Here is a 15,010-nt window from a genome sequence, read left to right as displayed (position 1 = left end):
TACTACATTCCAGGTAATCTGTTGAGGCATTTACATTCATTTTGTCTAATCCCTACAGCAATCCTCTGACATAGGTACTATTATTTCCACTTAACAGCTGAAAAATCTGAAGCTCTGTGAAATTAAGCAACTTGATAAAATTCAAAGAATCATAACTTGAATCTGATTCTGTTTGACTCAGAACTACTTTCTGCTTTGTCTCCTTAATTTTGCATCTTGTAGCAACTTGATTGTGACTTAGATGTGGTTTATTATTCCTAAATCAATCACTGAAGGGTCAAATGGCATTGCTGTAATTATATTAGACCAGTAGTTTTCACCCAGGGGCAGTTTTACCTCCAAGAATACACTTGCCAATTTGATTAGGACAATTTGGTGTTACAATTAGTGGGGGCTGGAAGGGATCCTACTAGTATCTAGTGGATAGAGGACAGGGATGTTGCTAAACATCCTACAGTGTGTAGAGCAGCCCCATAACAAAAGATTGTCTGGCCCGCAATGTCAGTAGCACTTCTGTTGAAAAACGATGCTTTAGGATTTCAATAAATGTCTAGGTGTGCCCCTCCTTCCTAATTAGCCACTCCCTGACCGACCCCTCAACAGGGCGATATATGCGAAATGGACACTATATAAGAGAAAGCATTAAGAAAGAGGAGTCAAAGAGACTGAAAAAATGAACTTTGACTATTGACTTTTCCAAGGGTATATATTAATCAATCAATTATCTTATTTTCTGCCTTGCTTTCTCAGAAACACCTATAGTACGATAATCTCTGTGATCTTTCATAAATTAATTTAATTAATTTAATTTTTGTGGGTGGTATATAATCCCCTTTCATACTACTCCTGAGAATGTTTGAAATATAAGTGTTCTTGTCACAGAGCTTTATAAATACATGTAATTAATAGAAAATATAATACATATATCAGGCATGATGTCTTTAGGCCATATATAGACATTAAAAATTCCAGGGTGACTTCAGTGTGAAAAGTCATTCAAGTGATGCATAAACATTGAATAGTATCTTGGGGAAAAGAAAAACAAAAAGTATCATAACTTTGTCTTCAATGTCTTCAATATGCAGCTCCTGGAATTTCCCGACAGTTCATTTCATATAGTATATTCAGAAAGTAGCCAGGAATTCCCTTTCAGCTCCACATCAGTCAAACTGCGAGTTTTCCTTTCCATCGGTGCTATCTCTTCTGCACTGTTGCATTTGATTTGTGATCCCTTCATCTCTTGTCATCCAAAGGGCAATGTCCAGGCAGTAGCATGTGACTTTCTAGCTTAATACACCAGAGGCCCTTAAATTACAGGAACAGCAGAGGTGGTGTGACCTTCTCTGGGATCTGAGGGCAGGGAAGAGCAAAATCAGAATCCTCTTGCTGGTTGTTGCCACCTTATTTTTCTTCTCTTCATCATTTTTCCTGTCTCAACCAGAGTCTTTCTCCACAGTCAGTTCACTCTCTGATGAACTCTGTTTAGTTTTCCAATATCCCTATCTATCACATCTTTGTATTGTCATCTTGATACACTGCAGTAACAAAGGCTTATATTGTGGATCTAATGAATGAAATCCTTTGTCTGGGAATTAATATCCAAACCATCTTCAGAGGGAAACCACAAAGTAAAACATTCAGACGTCCAGTTCATTACTTACCAGTAGGAAGATCTCAGAACCATATCCCCGAATTGCAAGCAAAATTAGTATATAAAAAGACTGTTTCACCCGTAATCACAGCAGAACACTATTGAAAATGAGTTGTGCTGATATTGCTGAATGAGTTCTAAGAGCTATACAAACAAGGCTTCAGGACCTGACTTCCTAGCAGTTTGCATCAACACAGATGCCAAATATACAACTAATAGCATAAGTGATTCCAAATATTCTCGTAGAAAATTGGTACAGTGTTTAACCAACTACATTTATTTGTTGGATCATTAAAAGCATGAAGTATAGGGGCAATTTTAAACTGGTTTTATATCCAAGAAACATAATAAAAAAGGATTTAAGGAAATAATTATTAATTAAAACAATTTCAAACCTTATTTCACTAATGCGGTTTTATCTTTGAAATAAGCCAATGTATGCTATCAATCAGCAAAACATATACGTATTAAAGTCATACTATTTACAATGCTATTTACTCTAACCTTTAAAAAATTTCCCTACAAATAGTAATGCTCCTACTCACTCTGTTTCTTTTTCCACATTCCCAAATTTAAATTTGTATCTGAAATTCTTAATTGTTCTCTTTGTCTCTTCTACTCACTTGGCTTGAAAAGCCTATATAGATTAGCCTTACTGAGCAAGTATATTTTCCATACAAAAGGAAGAGATCATTCAAAAGAGTGAATAATCAAAATGAGTTTTTATTAAATCCTTTGATAATTGAAGTTGGAAGATTTAGATTTGAGTTAATGAGATGTGTGTTATTCAGATGTATAATTATTTGGGGAAATCACTACACCAAATTTCCAGGTGCCTTAGTATTCTTGTTGGTAGATAGTAAAATATTTACAATATTATCTCTTTTCCCTTAGTTCAAGTTTATGGAGAAAAAAATTATCTAAAATTATGTTTTCTTGCTGGTTTATACTTAGTTTATTAGCATATAACAACTAATTTAATGGCAACTAAGATTGCAAACAATTTATTTCAACAACAGTTCATGGTCAAATAATTGTTTTTTCACTGTTTAATTAAACTGTAAAATGTCTTCCATATTCCTTCCCCTTTTTGCATCTGCTTTACTTATTGAGATCACTAGAACGTGCAGATAATAACAATTAACCTGTGTAAGCCAAGGACTGTTGGTAGGAGTAATAGTGAAAAGATTATCTCACTCCTTATAAATATGGAAGAAGACAGTAATATAAGAACAGCATTAACATTTCCTGGTGGCAAATCACATGACAAAAACTTATATGTTAGAACATGAGTCAATTTTAATGAAAAGATTCAGTTGTGATCTATTCAATCCAACATTTATTGATTGAATTCTACCTACCAGGCATTAAACGAGATCCTGGAAATACAGAAATGTGGACAATACATTTTCAATTCTGCAAGGATTTATAATATTAGAGTAGTAAAAAGTAATTATTGGTAACATTTATCGAGTGTTTACTAAGTATTTTATGTTCTTCTAGGCAGAGAACTTTGTTAATAGAAAGAGTGAGGTACATTTGGCTAACTGTAAGTAGTTCACTGCGGCTGAAGCAAATGAAATTATTGATTTAATTTGAGGGGTCATGTGTCAACATCACTTGAAGAACTAGATGCTGGTAGAATGTACTAACACGTATTACCATATCCATCTAAACAAACACACACAGCAATGGTGGAGTCACATTTCAAATCACTATTTTTACTACCTGTTTTTGTTAGTGACACTTATCTATTTATACTTGAGTTAAACCAGAACCCAAAGTTCACATCCAGGATCATCAACCTGGTCTTCAATATTTGGTGGCATAAATTAGAATTATAAAAATAATATGTAAACAACAATATTTTCATATTGACACATGTTCCAAATTATACCTTTGCTGTTAATGAATGTTCCAATTCTGAACTGACCTTAATAGTCTTACACTAAACAAAATGAAGAGCTAATCGGTAACTTCCACCCACAATGTATTTAACTTTGAGCTTTTCTCCTTTGTATAAAAGTCTGCTATAACACACTGACTCAATTCATGCAATCATGCATTTGTTTAATCTTTCACCAAGACTCTATTGCATACTTTCTCTGCATATGCCTCAGTACTCAGTCCAACACCTCAGAGGGAAATTCTTGAAAAAAAAACTTCTTTTCACAAATCTTTTTAACAAAGCTCTGATTCCGTATACAAATGGAATCAGATCTATGAGGGGAGGATATTATATGAAGGGAGTAAGTACGTAAATTGTAGGGATAGTTAGAAATGACAGAAACTAGAAAGAAAGGGCAACATCATGGTCTGTTGGGAAAAGCACAGAGGTAAAATCCAAAGTTCATGTAGAATATCAATTAATGGGAACTCTGGACCAAAGAGGAAGTCTCCACTTCACTGAGGAGCAGACATATCACAGCTGTCCCTCTTTAATGAGGAATTTTTGCCCTGGAATCAGTACATTTTCTTTAGAAAGACCTAAGTTGTATTAGAGGTGAAATGGAAGTAACTCCCACTCAAGGTTTGGGGAGGATATTTTTGTATCATATAATATGTGTGAGAACTAAAATATTTAGAAACTGTAACATGGTATAAATGAAAGTTTACTGACCAAAAACTAAGTGTAAAAAAAAATCATTCCATTTTATTTTAATTTGTGTCCATTGAATTTTTTAACATCATTTTGAAGTAGATGCACAAGAAGTTGCAACAATAGTATAGAGAAGCCTCTGGTACACTCCTTCAGTTTCCCCATTGGTTGCATCTTATGTACTAAAGTAAAATATCAAAAGCAGACAATCAACTGTGAGTATAGGATGGTGTCATTTTACCAGCTGTGGATTCATGTAACCACAATTCAAAATACCTGCTCAATGTAATTCCTATCCCACCATTGTATGATCACCAGGAAATCCCCCAGACCCCATCTTCTCCTTGGGGACAAAGTGTTGGACCGCACATTCCGTGCTCCAACATTTCTAGGGGCTTCCCAGAAGACTGGCTTCTGTGTTGCCTGTCTCAGAGCATGGATGGGACCTGGAATACTCAAGTTGGCTGGGAATCGCTAAGAACAAAGATGGCAGTTTGGGCTGGCATTAGCCATAGACCGTCTCCCTGGCTCAGTACAGATCAAGTGGATGAAAAACCCCAGCTGCCAGCTTCTCTTTAGGGAGTGAAGGAGCTGACCCTGCATCCAAAGCGCAAAATTTTCTCTGGGCTCATCAAATAATTGACTTCTGTCCTGCTTGTCTTAGAGCACTTATAGGACCCCAGCATACCCTTGCTGCCTGAGAGCCAGTGAGAACAAAGCTGATTCGTTGAACTCTTAGCTGCCATAGTCCCTCTACCTGGCTCAGAGCAGAACAAGCTGGCAAAAACCAGTTTGGGGGAGGGGAAAATGGAGAGTTTCTATTTAACAGTATAAAGTTTCAGTTATAAAGATGAATAAGTTCTAGAGATCTGCTGTATGCCATCTTGCCTAGTTAATAATACTGCATATACTTAAAAATTTGTTAAAAGGGTAGAGTTGATGTTAAATATTATTATTACAAAAAAGAAGAAAAAACAACCAAAATCTATGCATGAAGGTATATAGTAGCTTCGTTCTTAATGGTCAAAAACTGCAAACAACTAAACTGGCCTACGTAGGTTTATGATTACTGTGGTTTACCATACCGTGGAATGATACTCAACAATAAAAAGGAACAAACTATCGATACATAACAACTTGAACGGATCTCAAGGGAATTATGCTGAATGACAAAAGTCAATCTCAAAAGGCCAAATACTATATGACACAATTTATAAAATATTCATGACATGACAAAATTGTAGAAATGGAAAATGGATCAGTGGTTTCCAGGAGTTGGGAAGAGAGTTGGGAAAGGGAGGTGGGTTTGAATATAAAAAGATAAGAGGTATCTTTGTGTTGATAAAACTGTATATTTTCTGAATCAATGTCAATATCCTAGTTGTGATAACCTACCATAATTTTGCAAGATTTTACCACTGGGGGAAACTGCATATCACAAGTACACTGAGCTCTCTGTGTTATTTCTTACAACTGTATTTGAATCTACAGCTATCTCCAAATTTAAAAAGTTCAGTTTAACAAAATGTATTGGGGATTAATCCCCCTCACGTATTCTTTGGAAGAGATTGTGTTGGATCTGTGTTAATTTTTCTTTATATATTTGTTATAATTCTCCAGTGAAATCATCTGGGCCCAGAGATTATCACCAGCACCCAGTCTGTGATAGAAGAGCCAAAGAGAAAAGCCAGAGAATTCACTGTTGTGTCTTTTCTTGGGTTCCAAGATCCCTAGCAGATCTGCCTTATCCTCTGCACCTTTCAGAATCTTCTTATGTTTGTCTTATATATAATGTCAAGGTTTTTAGCTGCACTTTTGAAGAGGTATGGGGAACAGTGGGTACACTTCAACTTTCTGGAAGTGAAAGTCCCAATCTCCTTTTCTTTCTTAAAAGCAAGAATGAGTACTATTTATCGGCCGTCTAGGGCTTTAGTGCTTTAATTACATCATCTTTCCTTTCACATTAACTTTATGGAGGTAGTAATTACATGAATAAAATGTGTCCATTTTAATGTATAGAGCTCAATGAGTTTTGACAAATGTACATATCCTTGTATCTACAAATATAGACTAGAAATAGATAATTTCCCTTACCCCCAATTCCTTCTTCGAGCACCTTCAAAGTAAATCCCCTACCTCGGGATGCAGGGACTCTCTGATCTGCTTTCTATAATTATTGATTTAATTTATCTTTTCTAGGGTTTCTGATAAATAGAATCGTACAATATATACTTTTTGTGCCTGGAGTACTTCAGTAAGAAAAATATTTTTGGGAGTCATCCACCATATTTCTGAATAGGATTCCATTGTGTGAATAAGCCATAATCTGTTTCTCCACTCAGATAATCATGGCCATTTGGGATGTTTCCAGTTCTTTTGGCTATTATGAACAAAGGTGTGCAGACATTTTTACATATGTGTATATATGTATATATATATATGTATATATATTTTTTTTGGTGACGAAGGTTCACCCTGAGGTAACATCTGTGTCAATTCTCCTCTACGTTTTTTGGTATGTGTGATGCCTCCACAGCTTGGCTAATGAGTGGAGTAGGTCCACACCCAGGATTGGAACCCTTGAGCCCAGGCCACTGAAGTGGAGCTCACAGAACTTTAACCACTTGGCTATGGGGCTGGCCTCCAGACATATATTATTTTACTCAAGTAAACATTTAGGTACATAGCTGCATCATTGTATGGTAAGTGTATGCTTAACTTTATAGGACATTGCTAAATTGTTTTCCAAAGTGGTTGTATCGTTTTACTTCAACACAGCAATGTACACGAGTTCCTAAAAATAAGCTTAATCTTATTTTTTTTTTTAAAGATTTTATTTTTCCTTTTTCTCTCCAAAGCCCCCTGGTACATAGTTGTATATATTTTTCTTTTAGTTGTGGGTCCTTCTAGTTGTGGCATGTGGGACACCGCCTCCGCATGACCTGATGAGCAGTGCCATGTCTGCGCCCAGGATCTGAACCGTTGAAACCCTGGGCTGCCGTGGCGGAGAGTGTGAACTTAACCACTGGGCCACGGGGCTGACCCCTTAATCTTCTTATTTTAAAGATGTTTCTTCCACTCTCCTTAGGAATTTCTTCTTAACTGTATAATTCCTATCCTTGCTAAACTCTTTAGATTGGTAATTTGGTTATTTCCTAATCTTTTGTCTATGTGTATTCTGCCTATCTCATAGCCATTCCAATCATTCATTAGAAGCTTCAATCACAAGTGCCAATCAACAAAATCAATTTATGTCCTCACTTTCTTTGTCAATTCTGCAGCCAATGGCTCTTTTTACGTGATGGCTGCTCCTCAGATGTCTTTCATGACAAGATTTATGAATCAACATTTGCTTACATAATATAATGTGAGGAGTGAAGAAAACTTTCTGTCAAAAGTATTCCTTACATTGAATATAAAGAATTGTTTTTGAATATTAAACCCTTTCACATTTCAATGATTCCATTCTAGAATGCAGATACATTTGGAAGAAATAACTAAGATGAATTAGAAGAAATCTTAAGGAGGCAGATTTTGACTCAAGGTAATTGTATTAGGATGGATTTTAACATTATCTTTTACTTCTCTTCTTTGGTTTTGCCAGATACTTATTTCTGGGACTTGTCATAAACCAAGAGATTTTAAAGAAGGAGCCACTTGAAATATTATTTATATCAAGGAAAATATATGGAAACCTTTTAATGTAACAACATTCAGGAGTTATTTAGTTAGACCCCAGAAGCCAAAGAGTCAGGATTATTTTTCTTTAGTAAAATTTTCAGCCTTAATCTGAATTTCCCTTTAATTTTGAACAGGAAAAAAAAAAATGAATGTCTGGAACGTGGTCAGAGAGTCAGGGTGAAATGGAATCCTGAGACTTCGGGGGAGCCACAGCGTTAAAGAGAGAGAAGTGTTCATGAAGGAATAATAAAGAAGCAACATTCCTCTAGAAAATGCTCTACTCCTCTGAGAAAAGGTGAAGGCTCCAAAAAGTACAAGTGGAACAAAATGAATAAAGCAGAAGCGCCTCTCCTTAGCCCTCTCTGAAGGTTAGTGTTGTATAAACCATAGTTTGCAACTTGAGTCTAAAGTGAAGAACTGTATTTTCTATCCTGGATTGTCTCTTGTGTGTTGGTTTGGCTAACAGTAACATTTTCATTTTTTGATGTAAGACTATATTAACAACTTAGCCTCTAGATATTGTGAGCATTGTTAAGTAGTTTCATGAGAAACACAGTTTTAAATTTTACAGTTCTTGGTGAGGAAGCGAATCCTTGACAGTAGTATTTGTTTTCAGGCAATGGGAGTTAACATGGATTAATGGGGGAAAAAAAAACCCTTACATTTGTGGAAACTGTAAGCCATCCAAAGAAATAAACTTCTGAGTAATTTGAACAGGGAAAGTTATTATAAATGAATATTGACTGTAATAGTAGAGTTACTGTAATGGTATAAAGAAAACTCAAAAGAGTATCCTAGGACTGAAGGAGAGTAACCAAAGAAGGGACCAAATGGGACGGGGGCCCTCCTACCAGGCTGGCAATCTGACATTGTTGGAGAAGATATGGTTACGGTTCACTTCATAGTGGAGAAATTCAGTGGGTTCTTGTGCCAAAACTGGTCCACAGTTATTAAGCAAGGAGGAAATAGCCTTCTGGAATGAAGGAGGACCAAGATTAGTGAGCCACCATACAGAGGAAGTTGGCACATTGGGAGCATACATGCCAGTAGTTCCAGCTGAGATATATAGTGTCCATATTGCAAGGGCTGCAAGAAATAACCTCTGGCAAGTGGAAGTTAAAAGACAGGCACATAGAAGGAATCAATGTGTCAGAAGCTTGCTCACTGGTAGCATGGCACTAGGTCTGGAGTGCACAGGGTCCACCTTGAGATGGTTACAGCAAGGTGGTTAGTGAGGGTGGGCCAGGGTCCAAGTTCACAGAGGTATTGTGCTCTTTGGTTGCATGGCTGGAATAAAATGCCTCTGATCAAGGGATGGCAGATTAAGAAGAAAAATCAGAGACACAGGAACAAAGAGAAGATGATCCTTTAAATTAATTAATTAGATTTTTGATGAGGAAGGTTGGCCCTGAGCTAACATCTGTTGCCAATCTTCCTCTTTTTGCTTGAGGAAGATTGTTGCTGAGCTGACATCTATGCCAATCTTCCTCTATTTTATGTGGGATGCCACCACAATGTGGCTTGATGGGCAGTGCTTGGTCTGCACTCTGGATCTGAACCTGCAAAGCCCCGGCCGCCGAAGTGGAATGCGTGATTTTAACCACTATACCACCAGGCCGGCCCCCCATTTTTTTCATAATACCCCTCCAGCACCTCAACTGCTACCAAGCTTACTGCAAAGGAAAAATGCTTAAAGGTCCCAGCCCATTATTACAAAGTAGGTAATGAAAGGATGGATTTCGAGCTGAGAGGCAGTAAATTGATAGCTGACACAAAATTAAAACAGCTTGCTTTTTACTAGGCATGTGATCTTTTGGCTTTGTAAGAGATATTGCAAAAAAAAATGAGACAGATTATAAAATGATTCTCACAGTAATGTGCATAATTTTTTTTCTCTTTAGCTTCCTTTGATCGGATATTGGACAGTATGTGAATCAATCACTGTGTTCTGATAGCAAAAGAGGACAAAAACATTACAAGAAAAGAAAACCACAAATCAATACCACTCATGAACGTAGATGCAAAATTCTAAATAAACAAAAAATGGCAAATCAAATTCATTGATACAAAAAAAGCTTAATAGACTATGGTCAAATGAGGTATATCCCAGGAAGTTTTAATTAATACTAGAAAAAAGATTCAATAGAAAGTTACCATAATACCAAGCTGAAAAGAAAACATAATCTCTTCAGTAAATACCAGAAAATAGCCTTTAATAAAATCCATGATTGTTGGTTTATAAAACCTCTCAGCAAACTAGAAATGAAGGGAACTTCTCGACCTTGACAAAAGGCATCTACAAAAAATCTTCATCTCACACCACACAATGGTAAGAAACTAAATGTTACTAAGATTAGGAAGAAGAAAGGAAGTCTGCTCTGATCACTTTTATTCAACTTTGTGCTAGAGTTTTTAGCCAATGCAATCAGGAAAGAAAAAGAAATACAAGGCCTACAGAGTGGAAAGGAAGGAAAATTTGTCTTTGTTTGCAGATCACATGATTTTCTATGTAGAAAATTCAATAGAATCTCAAAAAAACTGACTAGAACAAAAAGGTGAATTTAGCAAGGTAGTAGGTTACAAGAATGATGTAAATAATTCAACTGTATTTCTAAATATTAACAACATTTGGGAATTAAAATATAAAAATAATTCAACTTAAAAGAGGCTTAAAATATATATCCTTAAAAATCTGTGCATATGAATGCTCAGCAGCTTTTTTTTGTAATAGCAAAACCAGAAACAGCCCAAATGTCTATTAACAAATGAATGGATAAACAAACAGTGATATGTCCAAATAATAGAATACTAGTTAGCAATGAAAACTAATAAAGTACTAATATAGGCTATAATATTAAAGAATCTGAAAATAATTATGCTGAATTAAAGAAACCAGATGAAATAGAGCACATGCTGTGTGATTCCATATATAAATATTCTAGAAAATTCTAGCTAATATTTAGAACCAGAAAATAGATAAATGGTTGCTTGAGAATGGGGATACTGGAAGGATGTGATTATAAAGGGCCACAAGGAAACTTCTGGGGGATATATATGTTCATTATCTTGGTTGTGGCCATAATTTCACAAGTGTAAACATATCAAGTTATCAAATTATATGCATTAAATACATATGGCTTAATGTATGTCAATCATAACTTAATAAAAGTGTTAAAGACAAGGAAGACACACTTTGCCAAAGAAGAAACACAGATGGCAAATAAGCATATGAAAAGATGCCTCACATCATGCACCATGCAAATTAAAACAACAGTGAGGGGCCGGCCCAGTGGTGCAGTGGTTAAGTTCACATGTCCCGCTTTGGCAGCCCAGAGTCTGTCGGTTCTGATCCCAGGTGTGGACATGCCACCACTCATCAAGCCACACTGTGGCAGGCATCCCACATATACAGTAAAGGAAGATGGGCATGGATGTGAGCTCAGGGCCAGTCTTCCTCAGCAAAAAGAGGAGGATTGCTGGCAGATGTTAGCCCAGGGCTGATCTTCCTCAAGAAATAAATAAATAAATAAAAATAAAACAACAGTGAGATACCAGTACACACCTGTTAGAATGGCCAAAATCCAGAATATTGACATCAAATGCTGGTGAGGATGTGGAGCAACAAACTCTCCTTCATTTCTGGTGGGAATGAAAAATGATTGTCACTTTGGAAGACAGATTTGACAGTTTCTTAGACAATAAATATACTCTTACCATACAAGTCATCAATTGTATTTTTTGGTATTTATCCAAATGAGTTGAAACTTATGTCCACACAAAAATTTGCATGCAAATATTTGCAGCAGCTTTATTCACAATTGCCAAAACTTGGAAACAACCAAGAAGTCCTTCAGTAGGTAGATGGATAAATAAACTGTGGGGCATCCAGACAATAGACTATTTTCAGTGCTAAAAAGAAATGCACTACTAAGCCATTAAAATACATGGAGGAAACTTAAATGCGTATTACTAGCGAAAGAAGCCAATATGAAAAGTTTATATGTATGATTCCAACTATATGACATTCTGGAAAAGGCAAAACTATGGAGACAATAAAAAGATTAGTGGTTTTCAAGGGTGGGGGTGAGGGAAGATGAATTTGCAGAACATAGAGGATTTTTACAGCAGTGAAAATACTCTCTATAGTATTATAATAATGGACATATGTCATTACATTTGTCCAATGCCATGGAACGCATAACACCAAGAGTGAATCCTAAGGTAAACTATGGATTTTGTGTTATTATGATGTGTCAATGTAGGTTTATCCTTGGTAAAAAAAAAAAAATGTACCATTCTGATGAGTGATGTTGATAATGGGGAAGGGTATGCATGTGTGGGAGGAGGGAGTGTTGAGAAATCTCTATCCCTGGCTCTCAATTTTATTGTAAACCTAAAATTTCTCTAAAAAATTTGTCTTTAAAAAAATTTTCAGGAAAAAAAACAAAAACAAAGAAAACTAAGTATCTTTGTAGCTCCCAGAAACACCCTTATTCCTACTCATTCTTCAAGCCAATCCATGATACCTGCTTTTAGAATGCTTTCCTAGATTTCCTAGATAAATTTAAGTCCTTTTATCTCATGTTTTATTGTTCATTGTAGCTATCGAGTACTGCGATTGTCCTTGTCCTGCTTGCTCCAATGGCATTCTTGCTTTCCCTACCATATGTTTTCTTATAGCATTCAGAGTAATAAAATCAGATTATATCACTGGTCTGTTTCAAAACTGTCAATGACTTTCCTTAGCAAATGACTTAGAGTAAAATCAAATTCCTTACCATAGTCTGTAATAGTCTACGGGACAAGCTCTTACCTACATTTCTGAGCTCATCTCCTATATTTTTGTGGTGTTTACTAGTGTCAAACTTTCTTTTGGTTCTTCAAATGCTCCAAGCTTATAAAGCTTATATTGTCTTTAATGAATAGCTCCCAGAAGCACTGAAATAAGTGAATTACATTAAATATAAATTTTCTAATTTTATGGTGATTATTTACATATCTCTCTCTCATTGACCTTAAGTTTCTAAAAAATACTTTGTCTTTATATCTATAGCCTTATAAGTATCTCTACTAAAAATATTACTGATGAATACTTGAATGAATAAATATGTCATCTTTAATGTTTAATCTGTCACTTATCCTGAAAACTCTTTAGCATCCTAAAAATTACCTTCTTGCTAGGATGATAGCAGGAATATCCAAATTCTAACCCAAGCTTTCACCTTCACTTCTTGGCACTTATAATACAACTTCACAATTTCATCAAATTTAAGTCCTTTCTTCTGAATTGATAATTTTACTGGCTAATAGCTGTCACAGTTTCCTCTTTATCTAATTCTATATCTCTCATATCTTCATTTTTATGTTTTTAGGGATATATTTTAAAATGTCTTTAGAATTGCATCTATTATTTCTTCTATATGTAGTAACATATCATCTATAACTAGAAATATGGACCAGCATAAAGATTTTATTTCCCATTAAGGCATCTGTATAAATGAAATAAAAATAGATCTGTTTTATTATTCGAACTTTTTGGCTAACATGAACTCAATTCTATTTTGCTCTTTCTCTCCAACTTAGAGCAGCCTTTTCTGGCTTCCTTGTACTTTTCTTCATTTTCCCTCTTGCCAGCAAGACGTCTGTCTGTGATTCTTAGCGGTGTTTTTAATTTGCTTTAGTGAGAATTCTTTTTCTTTGACACAATAGGCATGCAAATTGCACTATCAGAAAAGACCACCTTTCCTGTTTCAAGATGACCCACTTGCTAACTGTCAAAATCCAGGAGTGGGGAAAGTAGTAAATTTCTCAACTAGGACCCACATCAAGTGTGGCTTCTCTTATTTTGAGAACTTATTATAATTTGTAACTCTATCTCCAACCCAGATGAGCCTGATAGCTTGCTATATTTTCATGATAGCTTCCTCTGTCATATCTGTGATTATCGTGTACCATGCTCATTGATCTGCAATTGTAACTTCTCAAATGTCTTCCTTCTGACTGCTATGCCTACTAAAATTGATGTTTATCAGTCTGCTTTGGTCAATGATTCATGATTCTATTTAATTTTATTTATTTATAGAAAATACATTATAAAATGCCCAATTATACAGAAATTTAAAAGAATGGTTTAATTAACATTCATATACTCATCATTTAGATCTTGAATTTATCAATATTTCCCATATTTCGGTCTATTTTTCTGAAATGTTTTAAATTAACTTTCAGGCATCATGATAATCAGCTATAATTATTTTATTATATTTTTCTAAACTATAATGAAAATTCAATTTAAATTTTCCTACATAAACATAATTTCATTATCACACAAAGTAAAATGAATAATTGTTCTTATCATAATTTAATAAAAACTCACTACTCAAATTTCCCCAGTTTTCCCTTAAATTATCACAGATGATTTGCCTTTGACTGTGGTTCTTAAAGTCACATTTAATCGAAAACAGATCCACAGTTTTCAAGACATTGATTTGTTGAAAACTAGGTGAGTTTTTCGTACAGGGAAGTTCCAACTTCTGAATCTTGATGACTGCTTTCTCATGGTGTGACTTAATTTGTTCCTCTGTCTCCTCTATTTCCTGTAAATAGGAATTAAATCTGAAGACTTGATTAGTTTCAGGTTAAACATTTTTGGCAAGAATAGTTAATAGCTGATTCTATATAGTTTGTTTTAAATTATGAATACACGTAATGGTTGACTAATCTACATTGCTTATACTGATGAGTGGGTTCAAAGGGTAGCTGTTTTATTTATTTTATTTTTATTTGCTACTTTTGTGTATTTTAAAACTTCAGGCAAGTTGTAAGAAAAAACAAATAACACACATATAAACCTTTTACCCAGATTGACCAACTGATTACATTCTGTGCCTTTTGTTTTACCCTTCTCACTCTTTATACATGTGTGCACACACACATATATGCACACACATATACACGCACACACATACATTTCAAACTTTTATCTGAGTCATTCGAGAGTAAGTCGGAATATCACACCACTTGACCCCTCAGTCTTTTACTGAGTATTTACTAACACAATGTCTTCCATATTTCACAAT

General features: G+C 35.2%; 1 long non-coding RNA gene across 1 annotated transcript in view; it reads left to right on the top strand.

The window, feature by feature from the left end:
* Nucleotides 1-8,090: 8,090 nt before the first annotated feature.
* Nucleotides 8,091-15,010, top strand: part of LOC124251970 (uncharacterized) — a 98,211-nt gene continuing 91,291 nt past the window's right edge. The window contains exon 1 of the long non-coding RNA XR_006891888.1: nt 8,091-8,299. This is a non-coding gene — a long non-coding RNA (uncharacterized LOC124251970). The remainder of the gene's footprint in view (nt 8,300-15,010) is intronic.

This window comes from Equus quagga, chromosome 14 (assembly GCF_021613505.1).
Source record: "Equus quagga isolate Etosha38 chromosome 14, UCLA_HA_Equagga_1.0, whole genome shotgun sequence".
Taxonomy (NCBI): domain Eukaryota; kingdom Metazoa; phylum Chordata; class Mammalia; order Perissodactyla; family Equidae; genus Equus; species Equus quagga.
This window is presented reverse-complemented; position numbering and strand designations above follow the sequence as displayed.